Genomic DNA, 27,896 nt, shown 5'->3' with positions numbered 1-27,896 from the left:
AGCCACACTGGAAACCACCTTGGGCATGAAGGATAGATTGGTCCGCAGAGATACCCTGTCCGTATGAAAGATGATGAAAAGCTCCACTGCCATAAGGGCCTGTAATTCAGATATCCTTCTAGCTGAAGTGATTGCTAAAAGGAAGGCTGTTTTCCAAGAAAGAAATTTTAAGTCTGCAGTAGCAGCTGGCTCGAAAGGAGGTAGAGTGAGCTTCTCCAAAACAAAGTTAAGGTACCAGGCAGGGGTAGGAGCTTTCCTGGGTGGTCTCAAGTTCTTTGCCCCTCTGAGATACTGCTTGAGCAGGGGATGAGAAAAGAGGGGTGGTTCTGTGTTAAAGTGAGCTGAAATAGCTGAAGCGTGGATTTTAATAGAGGAAAAAGACAGGCCCTTGTACAGCATCTCAATTAAGTATTGCAAAATCTGAGGTAAATTGGGCGCTGCTGTGCTCATCCCTAAAGATTGGTTCCAGGTACAGAATCTTTTTCATTTGTCAGCATAAGATTTTCTAGTACTAGGTCTTCTCGCCTCTAAGATGACATCCATCACAGGTTTGCTGAGGGATGCTAAGGGTGAATTTAAGTGATTAGCCAAGCTGCAAGGTTCAATGTTGGAAGCTGAGGGTGAAGAATTTGGTTCTCCTGCTGAGACAGCAAGGAAGGTGTCTGAGGCAGGTGCCATGGAGATATTTCTGACACACTGCACAGGAGTGGGTACCAGTGTTGGCGTGCCCAGTCTGGAGCAATCAAAATCATTCTTGGTTTGTCCTGTTTGACTTTTAGCAGAACTTTGGAGAGTAGAGGCAGAGGGGGAAAGGCGTAGACTGATAGGTTTTTCCAGCTGAAGGACAGAGCATTTCCAGGCTTTTTTGTGGGGAGTCCTTGTGCAAAATTTGTCCAACTGGTAGTTCTGGGGGGAGGCAAATAGATCTATGTCTGGGCTCCCCCATTTGCTTGTCAACATGTTTAAAATCTGTGGTTCCATGTTTCCACTTGTGTGGGTTCATGAGATTTCTGATTAGTCTGTCTGCCAGTGTATTCAATTTTCCTGGCAGGAATTGAGCTTGTAGGTGCACTTGGTAGCTCAAGGCCGTGTTCCACAATGCCATGGCTAGTCTGCAGAGTGGGTAGGAATGTGTACCCCCCTGCTTGTTTATGTACCACATAAGCGTGGTGTTGTCCATCTTTACCATTAGTTGTCCTTGAAGAAGGTAGTCCTTGAAGGCTGCCAGAGCATTCTGTACAGCTAACATTTCTTTTTGATTGATATGTAGGTGCATTTGATTTGGGTTCCATTTGCCTTGAATGCACTTCCCTGCCAGGTGAGCCCCCCATGCATAGTCTGATGCATCTGTAGTTAGGGTTTGGGCGGCAGGGGGTAGTGTGAATGGCAGTCCCTTGTTTTGGTGGCAGGCCTCTGCCCACTATAGGAACTCCAGGCGTAGGCAAGGTATGATAGGAATCATTGTTTCCAGGCTGTGACAATGCTGACACCATAGACATTTTAAGTACCACTGTAGTTTCCTCATATGCAGTCTTGCATATGGAATCAGAAGAATGCAGGAGGCCATGACCTCCAAGGCTTGCAGTATTTGTCTTGCAGATAGGGTTTTTGTGGCCACTTGTTTGAAGTAAGTTACCAATTGAATTTGCTTCTCTGGCATGAGGAAAGCCATCTGGGCAGTTGTATTCAAGCTTGCACCCAGGAATGTAATCTGTTGAGAGGGTACCAGTTGTGATTTCTTTTCGTTTATGGTGTACCCCAGACAAGTTAGAACCTTTTTTTACAAACACCAGATGATTTAGAAGTATGCCCTGGTTTTCTGCCTGAATTAGGCAATCATCCAGGTATGGATATATTTGAATATTTCTTTGCCTGCAAAATGCAATTACTGGAGCCAGGCACTTTGTGAATACCCTGCGTGCAGTAGAGAAGCCAAAGGGCAGTGCAGAGAACTGATAATGCAAGTAGCCTGCTTTGAAGCATAGGTATCTTCTGCAAGATTCCCTGATTGGGATGTGCAGGTATGCTTCTTTTACATCTAGAGTTGCCAACCAGGCATCTTTGCCTAGTGTAGGACGTAACTGGTGAAGAGTCAGCATCTTGAATTTTGGAATGTCCAGAAAGGTGTTTATAGCAGACAGGTCCAGAATTGGACGCCATGATTTGTCTTTTCTGGGTTCCAGGAAAAGCCTGGAATAGAAACCTTGTCCCTTTTCCTCTTCTGGTACCGGTTGAATAGCCCCCATGTTTAAGAGGGAAAGTACTTGTTTCTGAGCCTCTGCCCACTGTTTTGGGGGCAGGTCTGGCCACCAGTTTGGTGTTGGCAACGCGTGGAAATGAAATCTGTATCCCTGGGACACTATATTTAAAACCCATTTGTCCTGGGTTATGAGTTCCCAGTTTTTTGCATGAAGAGCAATCTTTCCCCCCAAAGGGGTAGCTAAAAGGTAAGTGCTTGGTAATTTTAAAGGAAAGTCATTGAGACTGTTTACCATAGGGGGGTGTCTTGCTATTTCCAGATTTGGAAGTGGGGGGCCCCCATTGCTTAGTTCTGCGAGTCCCCTGGGACTGAAACCTGGTGCTTTTTCGTGTGTCTGGATTTGGCTTGAGAGGATCTGGAAGGAGCTGGAAAGGACCAATTCTTAGCAGGCCGGTGCCTACTAAATCTTGGAGGTTGCACTTGTAAGAAATTTTTTACAGTTTGCATAGATTTAGCTTTATCTTCCATCTTTTTTAGAAGTTCTTCAGCTTTATTGCCAAACAGGCGGTCCTGATTTAAAGGAGCATCCAACAATTTCAGTTTAACATGATCAGGCAGAGATTGCTCCTTAAGCCAAGCATGCCTTTTAAGCACAGACCCAGTAACAGCAGCCCTGCAAGAGGCCTCAAAAGAATCAAAACCACAATTGCAAAGTATGTTTTCCAACTTGCTCAGCAGAATGCAATAAATCCTTTAAATCTTTATTTTCCACACAGTCAGAAATCAACATAATTTTTTGTTTAAGCAATCCAATAATATGCTGTTGATATTTTAACATATGAAATTGGCAGTTTAATGCCCTGATTGCCAAGGTTGCAGAAGTATAAACCTTTTTACCCCGTCTATCCAGCGCTCTGGGGTCTCCATCAGAAGGGGTAGGATTTTTAGCAGTAGAAGCCTTAACGCCCTTGGGCCCTTGAGAAATGGTTTCTGGATCTGCAACAGGATTTTTGAAAAGGAACTTGTGGGACTCAGGAATCCTGCAACATCTGTCAGGTTTACTAGGAGCTGGAGGTAGGGAATCAAGGGCCATACTGGATTCCGAAAACACATCATCAACAATGTCTACTACAGGTGGTATAGCCAAAGGCATATGCTGAGGTAGAAGAAGGAAATCCCTAAGCCTCTTTTTTGAATCAGAAAATTCCTAACTTTCTCAGTGGAAATGCTCCCTTAAGGTATGTAAAGTTTCCCCCCCAAAAAAAAGTCCTCAGGGGAGAAGCAGAGGGAAAGGAATCCTCTGCATCAGAATCCTAATAAGTAGGTATGGACAAATCTAGGTCATTAGAAGAGTCAGAAGAAACAGAGTCCTGATCAGAAGATTCATAGTCAAGCTCAGCCCTAGGCCTCTTAGAAGGGAGGGGGTTGACTACCCCTGATTAGAGTAATTAGATCTTCAGCCATTTTGACCATTTGTTTTTTTTTAGGCATAGGGGCCCGAACATGTGTCCTGGGCGTCGGTTTTTTAGACATAGATCGAGAGTTAGGCCTTAGTATTGAAGGTGGTGTTGGTTTAATATGCAAGTCTGTAGGCCTGAATACACCCTCAGAAGCCGGTGTCTGCCCAGCGGCTCCGGACCCACCCAAGGTAGAGACATCCGTGGGTTCCCTAGGTGAAGCATCTCACGGCATACCGGACTCTGAATGGGTCTCAGTAGAGGCCTGCATGTCCGAAGTAGCGGATATCAGGTGCTGCGAAAGAGCCTCATTGAGTACCGGTGAACTGGCGACTGGCTTAGGAAAAGCGTCGTCGGCAGTTTTGGACCTCGACGCTTTATCTCTGTCTTTATCTTCGTGTTTTTTCAGAATCCCAGTAGTCGGATGGCTAACCGACGTTATTTCTGGAAAATTAAACCGAGAACCGAAATATTTAGAGGCAAAAATGTACCGACGATGGATAGTGTGCTGATTAAATAAAGCACAAAACCGACAGCAAGGTACATCGTGGTCAGGGTCTAGTCAAGGACAGTACAAATGAAAATCTTTATGAGGTATTTGCTTTCCACAAGTAATGCAATTATTAACTTTTACTACATCAGTAAGGAGCAAGAAAAAGTTTCCCCAAAAGGGTACTTAGCTTTAAGTTGAAGACTTTGGTTCTGAAACTCGAAAATGAAAATTTCAGGAGTCGGCCGACTGGCACTTGCGAACTGCTTCTGCTCCGGGCACCGCATGGCAAGAAAGACTGATGTAATGGCGTCGGCTGCATGTTTTATACCCCTGACAACCTGACGTCATGGAAGAAGGGACAGCAACCGACGCAGGACCCAAGACTTTGTTAATCAGGCCGACTGGGGGCAACTTGCCAGCAGATTACCCAAATGTAATGACTGCAGCAGTGAAACACGAAGAACATCCCATGTGTGATGACTGCAACAGTGAAACACGAAGAACATCTGGGATTTGTTAAAAAATATAAAATATGTAAGATAGACTGCATAGAAATTATATTGCATGGGAATATGTGCATTTTGTAGAAAGCCTTGAAACACATCTCATAACTATTTCAGATCATAGGATCATAGGTTGGTACTGGGCTATTGGCCCTAGGGCCTATATAAGCCTAGCCAAAAAGGTACCCTGGCTTTCGACACCCATGAAAATTATTTTCCTGTGCTCCTGTCGGGCAGAGCCACAGAGGTGATCCCCAAGGTGAATTTCCTATTTCCCATCCAATCATCAAGATTTTTCTTGAAGAGTGCTAATGAGGAGCTTTGTTTGATATGGATAGGTAGTTTGTTCCTGATTATGGGAAGTCTCTGGGACAGGAAGCTATCCCTCCAGCATGTTCTGTTTGTTGTAAAGACAAGGTTTAGGTCCCTAGAGTGTGTAGTTTGGAGGGATTGGGATTTCTTCAAGTGGAGCATGTCCAACAGCTCTGGGTTTGACATAGCTTTGCATGTTAGGCAGAGATCACCTCTGAGTAGGCGATATGCGACGGAGTAAAGCTGGAGTTTTTTGAGACGGTCTGCATAGGGCATCTGTTTGAGGCTGGTCATTCTCTTTGTGAGGTATTTCTGCTGCTTTTCTAGTTGTTGTAGATGTCTTATGGGGTACATACCAAAAGGGGCGTTGTACTATATAATGGGTCTAATGAGTGACGAGTAAAGGGGAACAATGACCTCTTTTTTCCTGGATGAGAAACCTTTTGTGATGAGGTGTGCCACGTAGAAGGATTTCCTGACTACTATGCCGATGTGATTATCAAAGTAGAGACTACTGTTCACCTGTGTCCCAAGGTCTCATCACACTTTCAGTGTTAAGTAGACTACCATCTATGTGGTAGCCCATGGGTACAGAGTTTTTACCAAAGGGGATGACAATGCACTTTTTGGCATTGAGCTTGAGGCCATGGCTTTGACACCAGGCATCTGTCTCCGTGAGGCCCTTTTGTAGGATGTCCACATCATTAGGAGTTTTGATTATGGCTCCTAGTTTGTAGTCACCTGCGAACTTTGTTAGCCAAAGACCTTCTGTGTTAGCCTGTACTTCAGAAAAGTAGATACCAAACAGGAGAGGACTCAGGACTGAACACTGTGGTTCTCCACTTGTCACTGGTCTGAAGTCGGATTTGGAGTCTGCTACTTTCACAGTGTGGGTTCTGTCAGTGAGCCAGTTGGCAACCCATCTTGTGACACAGGGATTTATACCTAGTTTAGTGAGTTTATCTATAATTCCAGAGTGAGGGATGGTGTCAAAAGCCTTGGCGAGATCTAGATAGGCTGTGTGAGCCACATTACCCTCGTCTTTGGCTTTGGTGACTGCTTCAAAGACATCTATTAGGTTTAGGAGACATGATCTGCCTTTTACAAACCCGAACTAGGTGGGGTCCAGAGTTTGGAGATTACCAATGTCTTTGTGTATAAGATCCATGATGATACGTTCCATGGCCTTGCAGACCAGGCTCGTTAGGTTAATGGGGCAGTAGTTCCCAGGGTCCATGGTGGCTCCCCCTTTGTGGAGCTGGATAACCGCTGCTGTGCACCATTCAGTGGTCCCAAAGCCTGAGGTGAGGCTATGATTGAACATGGTGCTTAGGTGGGGTGCCAGTTCATTCTGCAGTTCATGTAGAACGCAGCCTGGGATGTTGTCAGGTCCCATGGATGTTGTGTGCTTGGCTTTGGAGAGTGTGGTTTTTACCTATGCAGCCGTGATTACAGAAACTTTGCATTCTTCTGGTATAGAGATGGGCCCTTTAGGGGGTGAGAGGGGGGTAAAGTAAGCACTGAACCTACCTGCTAGGATGTTGGCAATATCAGTTGGTTTTGTATATTTAGTGCAATTGTGCTGTAACTCAGAGCAGATCTGAGTGTTGCCATTGAGGTTCTTGACATAGTTATAGAATGCTTTGTGGTTGTCTTTAGAATCAGTGGCGATTTTGTTTTTGTAACTAGCTTTGGAGGATTTTATGAGGGATTTCAGCTTCTTACTGAGGCTGACCAGGGAGTTCCTCCAGTCATGGGATTTTACTCTTTTTTTGCAACAGTTTCTTTCTTCTGTTGTAGAGTTTGTTTATGGCAGGGGACCACCAGATTGGCTTCCTTTTTTTGGAGGATAACATCTTAGTTCTGTTAGGGATAGCACGATCCATGCACTTGTGTAAGTGCTTATAAAGTGCATTTGTGTAGGATTCAGCAGTCATACCTCTATTGTCCATCTGCATGGGTGTCGTGAAGTTTGCCACTTCTGTCTTAAGAAGCGTGAAGTTTGCTTTGGAGAAATTTTTTACGGTGGTTTCCCTAATGGGGGTGGGGGCGGGATGTGGATGTCTAGGGTGATTAGCTTGTGGTCGGATCTGACCAACGAGGAACTGACCTCTGGTGTGGAACACCGGTCGGCCATGTTGGTAATGACCAGGTCTAGGATATTGCTGCCCCTGCTGGGGGTGTGGATACGTTGATTCAAAGCATTGGAATTTATGAATTCCAGAAAACATTGAGCAAAGGAGTTGGTACATGAGTAGTTTTCCCAGTTAATGGTGGGGTAGTTGAAATCGCCCATTATTAGGGTGTTGGGTTGTACCCTAATACTTTCCAGTGTATCAAGAAATGAAGAGTGGGAATCCTAGGGCATGATGGGGGATCTGTAGCAAGTTAAAATTTGGATTGCTGTCTTGCCCAGAGTTAGTTGCAAATGGATAATCACGTACATGTATAAAAACTCAGATGAAGATGCAGGAAATGAAGCAAAAATAGATACTAGTGCTTTCTTACTTATCTGGATAAAAAGAGATAAATTCAAGGAATGCGTAGGGAAATTATTTGTTAGTTATTAAGGTAGACAGTTATTTCTTTAGAAGAGACAGCTACTGAGTGTGATAAGATGCAAATAGAGTTTAAAAGAATGATATAAATATGACAAAAGAAATATGGGCAGGAAGTAGCATTACAGAATAAGTGGAATCCTATAGGAAAAGAAGAGATACAACTGCAGCATGCTAATGCGAAACTAAGGGAGTATTTGGATAATATGCATGAGTTTAGAAAGGTTGCTGTTAAGCAACTATTTTTGATAACAGCTCCAGAACACAAAAACTTTAAGTACAATGACTTAGGCAGCAGGAAGTAGAAAGGGTCGATACCAAATTTTAAGGTCTATGACAAGAAAAATAAGTAGAGATCCTACACGTTAGAGATATTTTGGAATTTTTAGGGAAATTTGCAGAAATAAGAGGAATGTGGAAAAAAAAAGGTAGAAATGGAAATATTTGTGGAAGACTTAATTATGACAAGGTTAGAGGAAGATGACGCTCAACGATTAATAGCTATTATAAGAGATTAACTAAAAACAGTGATAAAGAAAAAACTTGGAAATATTCAGGAAAAGATGGTAGTCCTCTGAAGTTTGCAACACGGGGGGATAAATACTTGGAAGCTTTTAACAATATTTTACAAACTGGGAATACCATTCCATTAGACAAAAGCTGTGGTGGCTGTATTAATCAAATAGGACAGACTCTTCAAGCCCAGCTTCACACAGATCCATTTCAGTTTCAATGACTATAAAATGTCTATGTCTATAGCAGATTTGAGAATGGCAAAGGTGTTACTAGAATTGATATACATGGATCTGCATGGTTTTGTGGTGGGGAAGCAAATATTTGGCAACATTAACAGAACAATGATGATCCAAATGAATGCAGGCTGTAATAAAAAAGCTACTATTCCTGATGGTCTTGATACAAAGAAAGGTATCAACAGAGTCAGCTGAGATTTTATGACTAGGCAATGGTAGTATTTGCTTTCCCTGATAGAATAATAAGATTAATAAGGAGAAAATATAAAAGGGTGGAGGCAAGAATTAAGGTGAGAGAGTTCCTCTCATACAACTTGTGTTCGAACAAAGGAGCTAGGCAAGGGTGTAATCTTTCCTCTTTACATTTATAGACGTTTAGTAAAGAAAATAAGAGACTCACAAAGTGAAGACTATGATGAGTATAGTAATCAAGAAACATTAGCTTCACTTGTTGATTATATTAATTTCTACTTGATAAATCAATAAAAGGACATTTTGGGGTTAAGGAACATTATGATACTTTTTGGTACATAAAATAAATGAAGATAAAACAAAGACTACAGCAGTAAAGTATGTACCTACATATGAATTAGTTCAGCAAAATCCATATTTACGGGAATATGATAAGATGAAGTATTTAGGTGTATGGATTAAAAAGAATTATGTTATGGCAGCTCAGAATATGTGGTTAGAGACTAAACAAACTATAATTAAACACCAAGAGGCTGGGGGCCTTTGATAATGGGATGTAGATACCAAGATACAAGAAGTAAAAATTTTCTTAGCTGTTTTACAATCATACATGCATATAGATATTTCAGGCATGGGCAATGTACCAAAAGAGTTATTCCCATAATAAAAGTGTCCAGGTTGTTCATAAAAATATCAGAAGTAGTGTTTGTTTGCTTTAATGTAATTTGGTAGTCTATTCTGTGCATCAATTATTCTCTCGAAGAACCAATTAATGCACCTGTCAGTCCAATAAAATCTTCTACATAGGATGTCTGATGATTTTCTACTACTTTTTGATTACCCCAAACATTCCCAGAGGTAGTTATCTCGAAATGTCCTATATACCAGAATAAGGTCTTCTCTTAAATGTCTATATGAGACACTGTAGTAGTTCAGATATTTTAATGTCCATGGATACCCTTTACATATTTCCACTGCACTCTTTACTATGTATTCATGCTTGTTTTCTTATAAGGGTTCCAGGTTGCTATTCCATACTCAAGTTTGTGCCTAATGTAACTGAAAAGTAATGATTTCATCACTTCTATTTTTTTAGATTTTATTGACCTTTTTTTTACAACTGATAGCTTTATAACTATCATTAACCAATTTGTTGATTTGATTAGAAAATCTCAAAGCTGGATCTACTCATACACCAAGGTCCTTAAATGAATCTGCAGTTTCAATCACTGTGTGCTGTACTAAATATTCACCTAACAATCTGTCTCCCAAATCTCATATGCTTAGTTTTTGATGTATTTAGCAGCATATTTTTCTCCTGTGCCTAAATGGTCAATTTAATGAAGTTCTTTTGCAGACATCTTCTATTGCCATACATGTAACGCATTTAATCAGTTTACTCATTTACAAGTCATCTACATACAGGCTGTAGAATACCTTTGATGGAAAAGATTTGAAAGCTACAATCTAAACAAGTACAGGTCTAGGACCTGTGTGACACCCTGACTGTAACCTAGAATTTTACCTGTCCACCTAGTGTATGACACTTGTCATGTCATATTTGTAAGCCATGCAGCTATCCATCTTATCAAGATTACATCAATGTCTAGTTATTCTAATTTATTGATCAGTGTTTTGTGACTCTTACCAACTGCTGGAGTTAAGACTGCGGTGGTGGTGCTGCGGTAGCATTGTCGCCTCACAGTAAGATGTTGTCCTGTTCGATTCTCAGCTAGAGCGTCTTCTGTGTGGAGACATGTGTGAATGGGCGTACCTTCATTGAAGGTTGTGCGTCAGGGCCGGCAACTCGGCACGTAAAAATCTACTGCCAATCATTAGCGGACCAGAGTCCCGCTGTGGCGACCCCTAACCGGGAAAAGCCGAAAGACACAACAACCAACTGCTGGAGTTAAAGTCTATACAAATTATATCACAGCGCAATTTTTCAATTATATCTGTTGTTATATTTTTAAAGACTATCATGTTGCAAGTGTTTATAGCTTTCTTTTCAACCTATGCATGCTGATATAAGGTTTCAAGTCCCAACCTTTCCAGTTCTGACAATAATTTATCCACAATAACCTTCTCCATTATTTTTCCGTAACATGAAAGTAAACTTATGGGTTTGTATGACTCTGAGTTTATCCTATTCCCCTTCCCTTAAAGATGGTTTAACAAGTATACTTCTCCAATCTTGAGGGATCTCCTCATCCTTAAATGACATAGTGAATAACAGATATAATGGTATTGTAAATTCATGGCAAAGTGTTCTCAGGTCATTATTACTAATCCTGTCTCTTGCCTCTGCTTTGTTGGGTCCAGTTTGCACAGCTCTTTTTCAATGTAATCTAATTTAATTTCAGTATCTGAAGTTACCTGAATGTTACTAGTTTAATTTATCATCCTCTTTGTGGCGCTAAACTGCTTTGTATAAGATTTTGTAAATATATCTATAAATCAGTTGTGTTTGAGGATACATTTTAGAATCTACACACAGTTTATCAAATTGTTTCCTACCACACCTTATGCAGCTATAAAATGATTTCCTATTATGCTCAATATCTTTATATAAACATTCTCCAACTGTTTCTTGATCTTGTCTCACACTATGTTTAACATGTCTGTCCAGCTTTATTTCAGCTTACAGTTCAATTTCTTTTCCAATTCTTATATTTTTGTCTCTCACCTTAATTATCTTTTTTTTTATAATGGAAATATATCCTCCTGACTTTGTGCACCTAGATCCTGGAGTTAAATATTTGTTTTTATGTTTGCATTCAAGCAATTTATCTTTCAAAACTTCACATTTCTTCTACAGTTTTTCTACTGAACTCACTGCCCTGACTACTTTTACATCGTACCTTTTTTGCTTCCATGTAGTCTGTTATTAATCTTCTGTCATTGGTTTAGATTTCAGTTTGGTAGAATTATCTAGCAGCAATTTAACCTTTATAACCCTATAATCATGGCACATTAATGGTGGTAAAACTTGACATGAAGTAACAGTCATTTCTTCAAGAACACAAACAATGCCTAGTATGTTCTGCTCCTTGCTAAGCTTTTTTACAATCTGAAGCAATATTTGTTCCTGAACATACACTATAATTACTTTCCTTACAAATGTTGAATTAATATTGTCAATACTGACTCTTTTTATCCATCCTGACCTTGACATTTGTATCTTGCCAACTTGTTTACTTTACTTTATCATAAATTTTGTAATCAAATGTTTGCTATCTGAAACACGTCTTTCTTCTGCGTGCATTTATTTCCATTGATACACATCTGAAACAACTTGAATTCTAAACTCTGCACTTTCTGCATTGTTCTCATTAATGCCATTTTTGAAACCTTTTGTGTTCCTCTGTGGAGCTTTTCTCCCCAGGCCTCTGCTGAGAAAGGGCTTTAGGTCATTCGGACTATCACGGTCAACAAATGTCAAATAAATAAATAAATATATTTCCAGACTGTTTCTGGTAAATGTAAGTCCTCACCCATTATTATTTTACCCTCTTGTGTTTCATGCAAGAAATTTATGAATTCCTGTAGGTCATTAGCACTTGACATTGGGTATCTATGCATTCCAACAATTGTTATACATTGCAGGGTTGTCTTTATTGTCACAATTAGACAATCTAAAGTATTGGTATTATCACTGAAAATACAGTTGTGTACACTTACCATAAATGTAGATGTTCGAGTGTATTCACTGTTGCAGTCATCACTTGTGGGTTATCTCTGCTGGGTAGCCCTTGGCCTGCCCGAGTGCCAGAGTAAAGGTTTCCATCCTGCGTCAGCTGTTCTGTGAGTGTGGCTGACGTCAGGTCGTCTGGGCTATAAAGGGAGACAGCCAACGCCATTACATCATTTTTTCTTGCCCCCAAAGGTCTTGGAGCCCCAGAGAAGATATATACAACAGTTAAGAAAAAGGAGGTAGGTGGCAGGGAAACAGGACTGCAACAGTTAATACACTCGAACATCTACATTTATTGTAAGTGTACACAACTGTACTATGTTCTTCGTGTTTCACTGCTGCAGTCATCACTAGTGAGAAGAATCCCAAAGCAGAGGAAGTGGGTGGAGGAAAGTTGCACAAGTATGGGGATGCTAGCGTGTCCTGCAGGACTGCAGATGCAAATCCTGCCCTGATTTTGGAGAAAGCCAGCTGGTACTGCTTGGTGAAAGTGTGGATTGATGTCTAAGTAGCAGCTTCCAGAATTTCCTTGGTAGGAACTCCCCTCAGAAAGGCTTTGGAGGTAGAGGCTGCTCTTGTGGAATGGGATCTGACAGTTTTGGGAGGACTCTTTCCATGCAAGGTATGGCAGAAATGTATATAATGAGAGATCCATTTAGAAATGGTCTGCTTGATAATAGATTTTCCCTCTGCCCCAGGGGCAAATGAAACCCAGTAGTTGGCCAGTTTTCCTGATTGATTCGGTCCTGTCAAGGTAAAATCTCAACTGTCTGTGCACATCCAAGGTATGCAGAATTCTATTTGTTGATTTTGGAAAGAAGGTAGGTAGGTGTATGGCCTGATTGAGGTTTACATCACAGACCACCTTGGACATGAAGGAGGGGTTGGTTCTTACAGAGACCCTGTCTGTGTGGAGGATGATGAAGGGCTCAATGGCCATAACAGCCTGGAGCTCAGATACCCTCCTAGCAGAAGTGATGGCTACCAAAAGGGCAGTCTTCCAAGAGGGGTATTTGAGATCTGTTGAGGAAGCTGGCTAAAAAGGTAGGAGAGTCAGCTTTTCCAGGACAAAGTTTAGACCCCAAGCTGGCGCAGGGGGCCTTCTTGGTGGTCTGATGTGAGCCAAACCTCTGAGGAACTGCTTCAAGAGGTGGTGGGAGAATAAAGGTTGATCCGCCTGGACACAGACTGAGATAGCTGAGGCATGAGTCTCGACAGAGGAGTAAGACAAACCCTTATGGAAGAGATCTGCCAGGTAGTACAGAACCAGGGGTAAAGATGCTTTAGAGCTGGTGGTGTTTCTAATACAGTGCCAGCAGGTGAATCTCTTCCATTTAGAGGAATAAGAGTTTCTGGTGCTGGGTCTGTAAGCCTCCTTAATAATGTCTAACACCTGATTGCTGAGGGCTGCAGTGTTAACTGTCTTTGAGGAATCAGCCATACTGTAAACTTGAGTGTGACAAGGCCTGGATTCAGGAGCTTCACTCTCTGTTGTGTGAGAATGTCTGCGGTGGGAGGCAGGGTAAAGGAGTATGGGGCTGAGGAGTATGGGGTACCAGTGCTGCCTTGGCCAATCTGGGGCAATCAGGATAGCCCTTGGTCCTTCTTCTCTGATCTTGAGTAGAACCCTGGGTATCAGAGTAAGTGGAGGAAAGGCATACACAAACAGGCTGCCCCAATGGAAGGGGAGGGAGTCCATCCTCCAGGCTTCTGGGTGAAACTGTCTTGAGTAGAACTTGGCCAGTTGACAGTTCTGGTGGCTTGCGAAAAGGTGTATGCCCCCCCCCCCAGATGTGAGTAATCTGTATGTAGGTCTCTGTGTGCAACTGCCACTCTTGGGGGTCAATGATCTGTCTGCTTAAGTGATCTGCCAGGGTGTTTTGCTTCCATGGGAGGTACTGAACTAAGAGATGCAATGGTAGATTTGATGCTGACTGCCAGATTTCCATGGCAAGACGACATAGGGGGTAGGAATGAGTGCCTCCGTTTGTTGATGTACCACATGACAGTGATGTTGTCTGTCCTGATTAGGAGTACCCCTGGTGTCAAATGCTCTTGAAAGGTTAGGATAGCTCTATGGACTGCCAGCAATTCTTTCAAATTGATGTGTAGACCTAAAACTTCTGTTCCCAAAAGGTCTGGGTTTGCAGAGTTCCAGTGTGGGCTCCCCAGACAATGTCTGAGCTGTCCATGGTCAAGGTCTGCTTGTGTGGGTGAAAGACAAAAGGAAGTCCCTTGTTTAGGGAGTAAGCACCAGAGGAATTCCTTCTTTAAGCAAGGAATTATTGGTGGTGCTCCAGACACTGGGAGTGTTGGTACCAGAGTTCCTTAGGTACCACTGCAGTTTCCGCATATGCAATCTGGCAAGGGGTACCAGCAGGTTGCAGGAGGCCATGTATCCCTGGGCTTGTAATGTTTGTCTGGCTGTGAGGTGGGTCTTTTGTGCCAACTGGTGGAAGTAGGATTGCAGAAAGGTTTGCTTCGGGGGGGAGGGGGGGCATTTCCTTGGATGTGTCTAGCAGAGTGCCCAGGAAGGCAATCCTTCGTGTGGGTAGCAGCTTGGATTTTTCCATGTTTATGATGAATCCCAGTGAGGTCAGTATGGTCTGCACAAAGGAGAGGTCTTGTAGGAGCTTTTCCTTGGTTTTTGCCTGAATGAGGCAGTCATCTAGATAGTGGTAAATATGTATGGCTCTCTGTCTGCAGTAAGCAATGACTGGAGCCAAGCACTTTGTAAAGACTCTGTGAGCAGTGGATAAGCCAAAGGGCAGTGCAGAGAATTGATAGTATTGGGACCCTGCTCTGAACCTTAGGTAACTCCTGCAGGACTCTCTAACAGGAATATGCAGGCAGGTATCCTTCAGGTCTACGGTCACTAGCCAGGCTTGCAGTAGGAGCATAGGTGTAGTGTCAATATTTTGAATTTTGGAACCAGAAGGGACAGATTCAGGGTAGAGAGGTCTAGGATAGGACACCATGTGGCCTCTTTTTCTGGGAACTAGGAACAGCCTTGAGTAAAATCCCTTCCCGGTCTGTTCCTTGGGCACGGATTCTACAGCACCCTGGGTGTAAAGTTTTTAGATCTGGCGAATAGCTTTTGTGGTCTGGTTTGCAGGCACGTCTGGGCAACCTGATCTCCTTGTTTTTTCTTTGAAATAACATCTGTACCCTCTGGTAACAATTTTCAGGACCCACAGATCTGAGGTGATGGCCTGCCAGTTTTCTTGGAAGAGGGAAAGTCAGCCTCCTAGCTTGTCTGGAGACCTGGGGGGCAGAGGGGAGGGAAGGGAGTCATTGTGATTCTCTGGAGAGGGAAGTGGGCTTAGAACTCCCCTGCCTTGGAGGGGCTGTGGACCACTGCCTAGTTCTTTGGTGGCTGTGTGCCTGCGGCCTAAGGGTTCTGTCTCTGCATACCTTTCTCTATACTGGCTTTGCCTGACAGGGAAAGACCCAGTGCTTGGTAGGGAAGTTTCTGCTGAACCTGGGACGCTGTACCTGCAAAGAGTCCTTGACAGTCTGCATGGATTTGGCTTTGTCCCCCATTTTCTTGATTACCTCCTCGGCCTTGGGGTCAAACAACTGCTCTTTATCCAAAGAGGCATCTAAAAGTTTGGATTTTACCTGGTGAGGCAAAGGTTGCTCCCTTAACCAGGCATGCCTTCTGATAACTGATCCTGTAGCTGCAGCCCTGGTAGAGGCTTCCAAGGCATTAGAACCACAATGTAAGGAATGCTTTGCTAGCTGAGAGCTAGACTGTATGAGGTTTGTTAATTCTCTGGTAGTGTTACTGTCAGGAAAGGCAGATATTTTCTGTTTAATGAGTTTGAGCACATTCTGCTGGAATTTGATCACATGAAATTGACAGTTTAATGGCCTAACAACTAAGGTGGCTGATGTGTAAACCTTTTTATCCATCCTGTCTAGAGCTCTGCTTTCTTTGTCAGTTGGGATGGGGTTTTTCAAAGAGCTTGCTTTAGCTCCCTTAGGGCCCTGAGTAATTACTTCAGGGTCTGCAGCAGGGTTTTAAATAAGTATTTGTGAGAATCTTGCACCCTGTAGTATCTATCAGGTTTTCTGGGTGCGGGAGGGAGAGAATCTGGAGATAGGGATGAGTCTAGAAAAACATCCTCTACTACATCCAGGACAGGAGGAATGGCCAGAGGTTTATGCTGAGGCTGATCTAGAAATTCCCCAAGTCTCTTTTTAGACTGGAGATAGTCCTGGGCCTCCCAATGGAAATGCTCTTTGAGAGTGTTTAGAGTTTCCTCGAAAGAAAGATCCTCAGGGATAGAGGCAGTGGGAATGGGATCATCAGCATCAGAGTCCTCGAATACTGCTAAGGGCTGGTCTTCCATGTCTGACTCCTCCAGATCTGAATCCACTGATTCCTGGTCTGGGAGAGCACCTCTGGGGGGAGGTCTCTTTTTCTTTTGGCTGATGTGGGAGGGGGAGGTTGGCTACCCCTGATCAGAGTCATCAGGTCCTCTGCCATTCTGAGATGTTGCTGTGATTGAGGGGCTGGCTGGCTACTAGCAGGTCAGTGGCTGGGGCCCTGTGGGGGGATCTTTTTGGGGGTAGATTTTGGCTTTGGCCTAGCAGGTTCAGTAGCCTTATACAGAGTTAATTTGACAGGCGGCATCGTCGTAGGTCTAATCCTGACTTCGGATGTCGGTGGGGACTCTGCGGAAGCCAGTGCCTGCAAAGCAGCTTCGGACCCAACCACGTGAGGAACAAATGACGAGGGCCTAGCTTTTGGAGGCCTATCCTTGTCTTTGTCTTTTTTCTTCCTAAGAAAGTCAGTAACTGCCTGAGAGACTGACTAAAATGACTCGTTACAATATCAGCTCTTCTTTTTATAGTACAAGCATTAAAGAGAGCAAAGAACCGACACCCTGGAACATCGTGGTCTGGGCCTAAACAGGTGAAGCAGAGAGAATGGAAGTCTCTGTGTGGGATCTGCTTTCCACAACTGAGACAGTTACTAACTTTCTCTGACATTTGTTTAAGGCAAGAAAAGATTCCCCAACGGGGTACTTAACTTTAGACAGTTGTCTTCACTCTGGCAATGGCTGACCAACACACTCGCAAAACTGCTTCTGCTTCGGGCTCCACAGCAAGAAAGACTGATGTAATGGCGTCAGCTGTAATCCTTTACAGCCCTGATGACCTGACGTCAGCCACACTCACAGAACAGCCGATGCTGGAGGGAAACCTTTACTCTGATACTCGGGCTGGCTGAGGGCTACCCAGCAGGGATAACCCACAAGTGATGACTGCAACAGTGAAACACGAACATCATGTAATAATCATAGGGCTCATAACAATCTTCAATCCCTATTATAATACCTGCACCTGATTTTTTTTGTTAGATTATCTGTTTCAGTAAAACATTTAAATCCTGACAGAACTGGTTTCCAGTCATTGTTTAACTATGTCTCACAAAAGTACAGTTTTGTACCTACCATAAATGTAGATGTTCGAGTGTATACCCTGCTGCAGTCATCACACTTGGGTTATCCTGTCTTCAGGCGGTCCCGCAGTCGGCCTGAATTCCAAAGTCTTGGTCTGGCGTCGGTTGCTGTCGCTTCTTCCCTGACGTCAGTGCGCCAGGGGTATATAAGAGGCATCCAACACCATTTTCTTCAGTTTTTCTTGCCCCAGATGTCAGGTGCCCCCCAAAAGATGGTCAGTAGATAGTAACAATAATAAAAGCTTAGCACAAACAAAACATCCCCCCAGCTATAAGCAAATACACCACAAAGGTTGTATCAGATTTTAATGTATTGAAAGGTTTTAGTTAGGACAGAGGGGATGGAGGGAGGGTAACCTGGACTGCAGCAGGGTATACATTCGAACATCTACATTTATGGTAGGTACAAAACTGTACTATGTTCATCGTGTTACCCTGCTGCAGTCATCACACTTGGATAGAATCCCAAAGCTAAGGATGGGAGGTGGAGTCAAACATGGTTAGGGGAGGCTAGAAGGCCCTGCAAAACTGCAGTGGCGAAGCCAGCTCTAGTCTTAGAGTAAAGTGGTAAGTGATAGTGTTTGGTGAAGGTGTGTACTGAACTCCAAGTTGCAGCTTCCAGAATATCCTTGTTTGGCACCCCCCTGAGGAAGGCTGTAGATGTAGCTGCTGCCCTGGTGGAGTGGGGCCTTATGCTAGCAGGAACTGGTTTTCCATGATGGGTGTAACAAAAACGTATGCAATGTCCTATCCATTTGGAAATGGTCTGTTTTGAGATAGCCTTTCCTTGTGATGCTGTAGCATAGGATAGAAAAAGTTGGTTAGAATTTCTGAAAGCCTTAGTTTTATCCAAGTAGTAATGCAGTTGCCTGTGAATGTCCAAGGAATGCAGGAGTCTTTCTCCTTTGTTCTGTGGATTTGGAAAGAAGGTGGGTAAGTGGATGGTTTGATTTAGAGCCACACTGGATACCACCTTTGGCATAAAGGAGGGGTTAGTTCGTAGAGAAACTCTGTCTTGATGAAAAATGAGGAAAGGCTCTACTGCCATTAGTGCCTGTAGCTCTGAGACTCTTCTGGCTGAAGTAATTGCTAGCAGCAGGGCAGTCTTCCATGATATAAACTTTAAGTCAGCTGAGAAAGCTGGCTCAAAAGGTGGCAGCGTAAGTTTTTCCAGAACAAAATTTAGGTCCCAAGTTGATGTTGGCGCTCTCCTGGGAGGCCTAATGTTTTTTGCCCCTCTGAGATACTGCGTTAGAAGTGGATGTGAAAATAAGGGAGGATCCGTGTTGTAGTGAGCTGAAATAGCGGAGGCGTGGATTTTAATAGATGAAAAAGAAAGTCCTTTGTGTAACATCTCAGTTAAATATTGTAGAATCTGAGGCATCTCTTGCTGAAGAGTATTTTGGCCTTTAGCTTGGTTCCAGGTGCAAAATCTTTTCCATTTGTCTGAGTAGGCTTTCCTGGTGCTGGGCCTCCTGGCCTCCAGAATGACATCCATAACAGCTTGTGAAAGAAGGGCTGGCTGGTTGCTTAGGTGATGTGCCATGCAGCCAAATTTAAGGTTTTGAGCTGGCTGTGTAGAATATGACTGTCTTGCTGTGTGAGTAGATGAGGAATTTGTGGTAAAATCCATGGTGGGCCCTGGGCCATATTCCTTAGTAGTGGGTACCAGTGCTGGCATGGCCAGTCCGGGGCAATGAGTATCATTCGAGGTCTCTCCATCCTGACTTTCAGCAGCACCTTTGTGAGAAGGGGCAATGGAGGAAAGGCATATACTGTCAGCATTTTCCAACAGAATGAGAGTGCATCCACTTTCCAAACTTGATGGTGAAATGTCCTTGTGCAATATTTTGAAAGCTGATAGTTTTGGGGGTTGGCAAACAGGTCTATGTCTGGGCGCCCCCATTTTTGAGTTATCACTGCAAATACTTGTGGATCCAGTTTCCACTCATGGGGATCCATGATGTTTCTGCTTAGGTCGTCTGCCAATGTGTTATTTTTTCCTGGCAGGAATTGAGCTTATAATTGTACTTGGTAAGCCAATGCTGTGTTCCACAAGGTCATTGCTTGCCTGCATAGAGGGTAGGAGTGTGTACCCCTTGTTTGTTTATGTACCACATTACTGTGGTGTTGTCTGTCCTTATTATAAGCTGTCCTGGATGTAAGAGGTCCTTGAAGGCTGTCAGAGCATTCTGTACAGCTAGCATTTCTTTTTGACTGATGTGCAGATTCCTTTGATCTGCAGTCCATATGCCTTGAACGCACCGTCCTGCCATGTGTGCCCCCCAGGCATAGTCCGATGCATCTGTTGTCATAGTTTGCCTGGCTGGGGGTAAGGTGAAAGGCTGACCCTTGTTGAGGTGACATGCCTGTGACCACCATAGAAACTCCTGTTGAAGGCAGGGAATGAGAGGTATCGTTTCCAAGCTGTGGCTGTGTTGAGTCCATACGCTTTTCAGGTACCATTGTAATTTCCTCATATGCAGTTTTGCAAATGGTATTAGTCTTATGCAAGATGCCATGGAAGCCCAAGGCCTGCAGAATTTTTCTTGCAGGGAGTTGGGTCTTTGTTGCCATTATTTTGAAGTATTGAGTTAGTTGTAGTTGTTTGTCTGGCGTCAGATAAGCCATCTGGGCCGTTGTATTCAAGCTGGCACCCAGGAATGTCATATTTTGTGAGGGCACTAGTTTTGATTTCTTTTCGTTTACTGTGTACCCTAGGCAACTTAGAAGGTGTTTTACAAAAGTCAGATGTTGTAAGAGAATGTCCTTGCTTTCTGCTTGGATGAGGCAGTTGTCCAGGTATGGGTATATTTGAATTCCTCTTTGTCTGCAGTATGCAATTACTGGTACCAGGCATTTTGTGAAGACCCTGGGTGCAGTAGATAAGCCAAAGGGCAGTGCAGAGAATTGGTAATGGGTTGAACCTGCAATGAAACGGAGGTATCTTCTGCAATTTTGTCTGATAGGGACATGCAGGTATGCCTCCTTGAGGTCCAACGTTACTAGCCAAGCAATCTTACCCAACATTGGAAGAAGCTGCTGTAGTGTTAGCATCCTGAATTTGGGTACTTGCAAGAAGGTGTTTAGAATTGAAAGGTCCAGAATGGGTCTCCAAGCATTGTCCTTTCTGGGGACTAGAAAGAGCCTTGAGTAAAATCCTTGGCCTTGCTCCTGTGTAGGTACCAGTTGAATGGCTCTCATGTCCATGAGAGCTGTAATTTGTTTTTGTGCCTCTGCCCATTGATTTTGTGGCAAGTTTGGCATTCCTTTTATCCTTGGCAAGGTGTGGAAATGGAATCTGTATCCTTGCGAGATAATGTCTAGGACCCATTTGTCCTTTGGGACGATGCGCCAGTTGTCTATAAAAATGCAAATTTTCCTCCCAAGGGAGCTGCCAAGAGATTTTTGCTTGGCAGTTTGAGGTTTAAGTCATTGTGTTTGTCTTCTAGTAGTGTGGGACCTGTCTTCTCCTCCCTTCTGTGTTGCAGTGCCCCATTGGCGAGGCTTGTAAAGGATTTGTGCTTGTCCTCTGCCCCTTGGGCATCTGTATATACCCCTCTGTGGTCTGTCAGAAGCTGGAAAGGACCAATTTTTTTTGCTGGCCAATTTCTGCTGAAGTGTGGGGGTTGTACCTGTAAGAAACCTTTGACCGTCTGCATACATTTTGCCTTATCCTCCATTTTCTTTAAAACCCCTTCTGCCTTAACCCCAAATAAAACATCCTGCTGTAAGGGTGCATCTAGTAACTTTGCTTTAACATGATCATGCAGCGTTTGTTCCTTTAACCAAGCATGCCTACGTATAACAGACCCAGTAACAGCTGCTCTACAGGAAGCTTCCAAGGAATCATATCCACATTGTAAAGTATGTTTGCCCACCTGTTCAGCTGCATGCAACAGATCCTGCATTTCTTTGAATTCAGACTGTTGAGGGTGCGTGCTCATCTTTTGTTTTATTTGAGACATTTGGAATTGCTGGTATTTCAGCATGTGAAATTGACAATTTAGTGCCCTCATAGCTAGAATAGCTGAGGTGTAAACCTTCTTCCCCCACCTATCTAGTGCTCTGGAGTCCCTTTCAGAAGGTACAGGATTTTTAGCCATAGAAGCCTTAGCCCCTTTGGGACCCTGGGAGATTGTCTCTGGGTCAGCAACAGCCCTTTTGTAAAGGAATTTGTGTGAGTCAGGCACTCTATAATATCTATCTTGTTTGGCTGGAGCAGGAGGCAGAGAATCTGGATTTAAACTAGATTCTAAGTAAACATCATCCACAATGTCTTAAACTGGAGGGATAGTAAGTGGTCTGTGCTGGGGGAGTAAAAGAAACTCTCGGAGCCTTTTCTTTGAGTCGGAGTAGTCCTGACCTTCCCAGTGGAAATGTTCCCTCATGGTATGTCAGGTTTCCCCAAAGGAATAGTCTTCAAGGGGAGAAGCTGAGGGAATGGAATCTTCAGCATCAGAATCTTCATAAGTGGGAAAAGAGTAATCCTGTTCCTCAGAGGAGCCTGAGGAAATAGACACTTGATCAGAGGAGGCATAATCCTCCTCTTGTCTAGGCCTTTTGTCTGGGGGGGGGGGTTGGGAACCCCTGATTAAAGAAATCAAATCTTCAGCCATTTTAAGCATCTGTTTCTTAGGCATGGGGCCTTGAACTGGAGACTGATGTGCAGTCTTTTTTGGTTTTAGAGGAGTCTTAAGCTTAGCATAAGATTTTATGGTGAGAGTAGTCGGTCTGAAGACACCTTCTGTAAACTAAGGTGTTTCCACAGCACCGGCTTCTCCTTCTGCAATGTTGTCGGTAGGGCCTAAAGAAAATGGCTGCGTCAGCCTAGAACTCTCTGCTTGAGAATCCGAAGCGGTCTGGGGTTCCAATTCTGCGGTCGTCAGGGGCTGCGTAGGCGCCTCACTTAAAACCGGAGAACCGGCGACCAGCCCAGCCGAGGCCTCGGAGTCTGGCTTGGATCTAGGCTGCCTGTCTTTATCTTTGCATTTTTTATGCACGCCGGTAGTCGGTTGCTCCGACGGCATAGTGTAATTAAATTTCCTACTGAAGTAGTGTCGTGTGAAATCAAAGCGTCGCTTTACAGTTTGCTTATTGAACCTAGCACAAAACCGACAACCGGTGACATCGTGGTCTGGACCTAGGCAAGGTATACAATAAGAAAGAAAGTCCTTATGAGGTATTTGCTTCCCACAAGAAATGCAATTGTTAACTTTTTCTGACATCGGACTGAGGCAAGAAAAGGTTCCCCAATGGGGTACTTAGCTTTGAAGACTTCGGACTGAAATTCGATTCGAAAATCTCAGGTGTCGGCCAACCGGCAGTTGCGAACTGCTTCTGCTTCAGGCACCGCGCGGCAAGAAAGATTGAAGAAAATGGTGTTGTATGCCTCTTATATACCCCTGGCGCACTGACGTCAGGGAAGAAGCGACAGCAACTGACACCGGACCAAGAATTTGGAATTCAGGCCGACTGCGGGACCGCCTGACGACAGGATAACCCAAGTGTGATGACTGCAGCAGGGTAATACGATGAACATCAGTACCAACATCAATCTTGTGGGAATGCAGCAAATTTTCCAATAAAAAAACGTTATTACTAACGCTCCTAACATTAACAACCATCAGACATACATCAAATGTTGCTATCTGGGAACTGTTACATTTTTGACCTGGCAAAAATCCTCTCCTGTGTTAGTCAACTACTGCAATATATCTGCTACAAAAATTATTTTCCATTGTCTTGACAAGTGGATGCTATCTTGTCTAAACACATGTGCCCATAATTAGGCTTGGATGTTGTATACATTTCTATTTTTTAAATTGACCATTTTTTCATGACAACACTTACCACAAAAATCTTTTCATTCTTGCAGACCTGATCCTCCCTTCTACATGTGACACCAGTACAAGCTATGCTATACTATGCTATCTAAGACGGCTGTAAGTTCCCTACTAACAGAGAGTCCTTGCAGATTTGATCATTTGTACCAACATGAATAAAAACAGTGCAATACTTCCTTACATTAATACATTCTAAGACCTTTCTCACACCCTGTATTTTTGCTCCTGGCATGTATAGCACTACTTGATGTTCATTATCTTCTCTGCAAATGTTAAGCATCGGTTCCTCTAAAAATTGAATCTCCAGTTGCAAGTATATAATTTCTGACCAGATCTGAAGAATTTCCAGCTTCAAAGTCAGTAACATCTGCTGTCATTTGTTTCACCATTAGTCTTTAATCCCAGTGTTTTCACTGCTTATTACATTTGTAAGTATACAACACTCATCCAGCTGTCTTCATATTGTCAACTTCAGTCTTTCTCTTCTTTTGTCATACAGTAATATTCATTCTTCCAAGTTCATAGCTCATAGTTTATAGTTTTAGCTGTGATTTCTTCCTTTTCACCTGCCCACTGCCTATTTTCCTACCTTCTCTGTTGGAAAAACAATGCTCCTTTCCGCAGTCTGAACATTTTCTGATTGAACTATATTATTTCCTGCAATCTGTGTATTACATAACAAAGCAATGTCCTTTTTTGTGTGAATTCTCTTTACATTATAGACATTAACCAGTTTCTATTTCTTCATTGGTTATTTGTTGTGAACATCTTCTTTTCCTTCTTTTTTATTTTCCTCGGCATACTCTGAATTCTCTGTCAGGTGAACATTTGTATCCTGAATTCCAAAGTTGACATCAGTAGTATCATGTTTAATACAGGTCACGTGATCTTTACTGACAACAGATACTTCCTTTCCTAAATGTGCTCTATTTGCACTTTGCCTAATGTTTATCTCATCATCCCAGTCATTAACATATGTAACAACATTTTTCCAAGCTGTGTCAATTGTACAAGTGCAATCATCATCAGTAAGTCTATATTATAGCAATAACCCACGCCTGGGTGTGGGTAATGCTGGATTTACCCACGGTTGGTGTGGTTTTCGTCACGAGGGCGAAGCCCGAGTGGCCTAACAAAGCCAGCCGTGGGTAAATCCAGCATTACCCACACCCAGAAGTGGTTATTGTTTATATCTAATGACATTATTTAAGAAAAAAAATAATTACTTTTCTTAAATAATGGCATTGTATAATGCCTCCTTGCTGCCTGGTATTCTGTGGCGGTTCTGATGTACTGCGCATGCGTATGCCTACACAGTACATCACAGCTGTGGGCAAAAGCAACGGAGAAAGCAAGATCTCCGTTGCTTTTTACAAACTGTTTTGCTATGTTAAATGGGTTTAACATAGCGAGACAGCTTTAAAAAAGCAATGGAGAATCTCTGTTGCTTTTTTAAAGCTGTCTCGCTATGTTAAACCCATTTAACATGGCGAGACAGTTTTGAAAAAAAGCAATGGAGAAAGCAAGATCTCTGTTGCTTTTTACAAACTGTTTCACTATGTTAAATGGGTTTAACATAGCGAGACAGCTTTAAAAAAAGCAACAGAGAATCTCTGTTGCTTTTTTAAAGCTGTCACACTATGTTAAACCCATTTAACATAGCGAAACAGTTTTGAAAAAAGCAAAGGAGAAAGCAAGATCTCCGTTGCTTTTTACAAACTGTCTCGCTATGTTAAAGGAGTTTGACATAGCGAGACAGCTTTAAAAAAAGCAATGGAGAATCTCCGTTGCTTTTTTTAAAGCTGTCTCGCTATGTTAAACTCATTTAACATAGCGAGACAGTATGAAGCAACGGAGACCTTGCGTTCTCCGTTGCTTAAAAAAAGAGTTATAGTAATGGAAAAAGTCCGGGCGACCGGACCTTTTTCCATTACTATAACTGATTTACAATGTGCACGTTTTTGAATATTAATGGGGGGGGGTCATTGTATAATTACTAATAATGGTAAGTAAATCATCCAACTTTTGACATGAGGAACACAGGCCTCCAGTGTTATGAGATGTTACCTTTAAATGTACATAAAGTTTATTACACTGTAAAAGATGCTTGTGCTTTGTCAAATCATCAATGGCATACTCATTTTAAGGAATCCATTTTCAGTTACAAATAAATAAAGAATTCTAAAAAAAGAATATTCAAAATGAGTAGCCAAAGAATTCACAGAAATTTTTAGTCATCTTCTTTGAGAAAAATCAGACAAACAATATGCAAATACATATTAAATTAAGCTACACTAAAGTCATCACTCTGACCTACCATAATAGTTGTGCTACTTAAGCAGATGCTGAATTTCCATTATATCACACCCAAACTCGCTCAGTAGCTTCTGTCCACAATCACTCAGTCACACCTTGTTATGAAAGTAAAGATCAATAAATCGCAAACAACATAGGACCGTTTCACACAAGCTCTCTTGATTGTCCTCTCTATAGTCTGTGTAAATTTACAGCCGACTAGGCCCCTGAGATGGTTAGAGTTTTGCCTGTATAAAATTTATCCCTTTCTAACACCAAACAGTGAAAATCAGAGGTAAAACAACAAAATGTAAATCAAAATAAATATTCTTCTTTCTACAAACTATGAAAAATAGAAGTAAAAATAAAATATAAATCAAGATATATCTTCTCTTACCAGATCAGGCGTATTCTTATCAACCAGAAGTTATGTTGTTAATGATGATTAATAAAGAAATGAAGGATTTTATTTGGGTGGGGAAGAAGGCAAGGTTTAAATGGGATTTGTTCATCCTCTCCATAGAACAACATGGTTTAGGATTACCTGACTTGAGCAGATACTTTACAGCTATGGGGTTAATGCTTGTATAACAAGCAGAAGATTATAAATCAGAGTGGAAAGGGATGAAGATGAAACATGCAAGAGTTTGAGAAACAAGAAGATTAGGATTTTGGATGTAGGTCCTTATAGAGAATAACAACAACCATACAGAATATTACATTAATAAATAAGCAGAAAGTACCCTAAAAATTAAACCTACGCGGGAATGGAGAAAGGACACTTACCTACAGTGATGAGTGGTAGCAGGGTACGAAAACAGGCATTATGGAGCTGGAATTTACAGGATAATTTAGCAAAGGAATCAAGGTACTGGGATCAAATAAACAGGGAGGAAAAACATAACAGAAAGGCAAAAATTTAGACTGCAGGTTAGAGGCTACCTTCTCTTCAAGGGAATGATAACACAGTATAGGCAAAGAGAAAGTGACAGGAGAGTGTTAAGTGAAAGACCAGCTCAGGTACTGTTTTAGCAACATTTACAACAGAAGTTGCTGTTAAAAATGTGATAATTAGTAGGGCATATAAAATATTGCATAACAACTTCTTCTTTCGACTTTTCCCGGTTAGGGGTCGCCACAGCAGATCACCTGTCTGCTGATGATTGGCAGTGGAGCTTTACGGCGTCAAGTTGCCAGCCCGGTGCCCAACCTTCCACAGAAGGCACACACACTCACACCTAGGGCCAATTTAGAGTGTCCAATCCACCTACAGCATGTCTTTGGGATGTGGGAGGAAACCGGAGGACCCAAAGGAAACCCACGCGACCACAGGGAGGACATGCAGACTCTGCTCAGAAGGCACCCCAGCTGAGGATCGAACCGGAGAACCTCTTGCTGTGAGGCAGCAACGCTAAACGCTGCACCACCACGGCCGCCCAAAATATTGCATAACAACTACAATAATCAATTAGAAGATGTCAAAAAAGCTCAGGAAAAGATAATGGAAAAGCAGTTTACAAAGGAACAATGACGAGACATCTATATGGCTCACAGGTACTTGATAAAATCCAGAAAGTTTTGGATTTTTTTTTTTTTTTTTGTATAGAAGTGTTTGCATAGGTATTTTATACCTCAAGCAAACTTTAGAGAATTTTTACTCAGGTAGACAGCAAATCCTGAAGGTTCAATGGGAAAAGCGAGATGCAACTGGGAGCATGATTTTGGGGAAGGTAATGAGTTGGTAGTTTTAAAAATTCCCTACAGAATACTTTTTCAGAAATGCTGGGGTGCAAATGGTTGTAACTAAGGAACTGCCTCTTATGAGCTAGGTTAAAAGATCTGACTTGCCTAGACAATGTATGACCTTTCTAAGTTTAATGCTACTGGCTGCCAAAAAAAAAAGCAATTACTAGGAAATGGAAATCAAAATCTAAACTAACTGTAAATGAAGTACTGAATATTGTACAGGATATAAAATAACAGGCTGTATGATCTTTAAAACAAGGAAGGAGCAAATTACATATACATGATCAGGAGGAGAAGTAAGGTTTAAGGGAAGGCAGGATTTGAGCAATTTATGTGATGCTGGGGTGACTGAAAATGGTTGAGAAGAAAATAGCAGTG

At 42.5% G+C, this 27,896-nt stretch overlaps 1 protein-coding gene across 5 annotated transcripts in view; it reads right to left on the bottom strand.

The window, feature by feature from the left end:
* WIZ (WIZ zinc finger) overlaps positions 1 to 27,896 on the bottom strand; it is a 3,168,750-nt gene that overhangs the window by 1,865,054 nt on the left and 1,275,800 nt on the right. The window lies entirely within an intron of this gene.

Source organism: Protopterus annectens, chromosome 9.part0, assembly GCF_019279795.1.
Source record: "Protopterus annectens isolate FY-2018-M chromosome 9.part0, PAN1.0, whole genome shotgun sequence".
NCBI lineage: Eukaryota > Metazoa > Chordata > Ceratodontiformes > Protopteridae > Protopterus > Protopterus annectens.
Note: the sequence above shows the minus strand (reverse complement) of the source record. Positions and strands in the feature narration are given on the sequence as shown.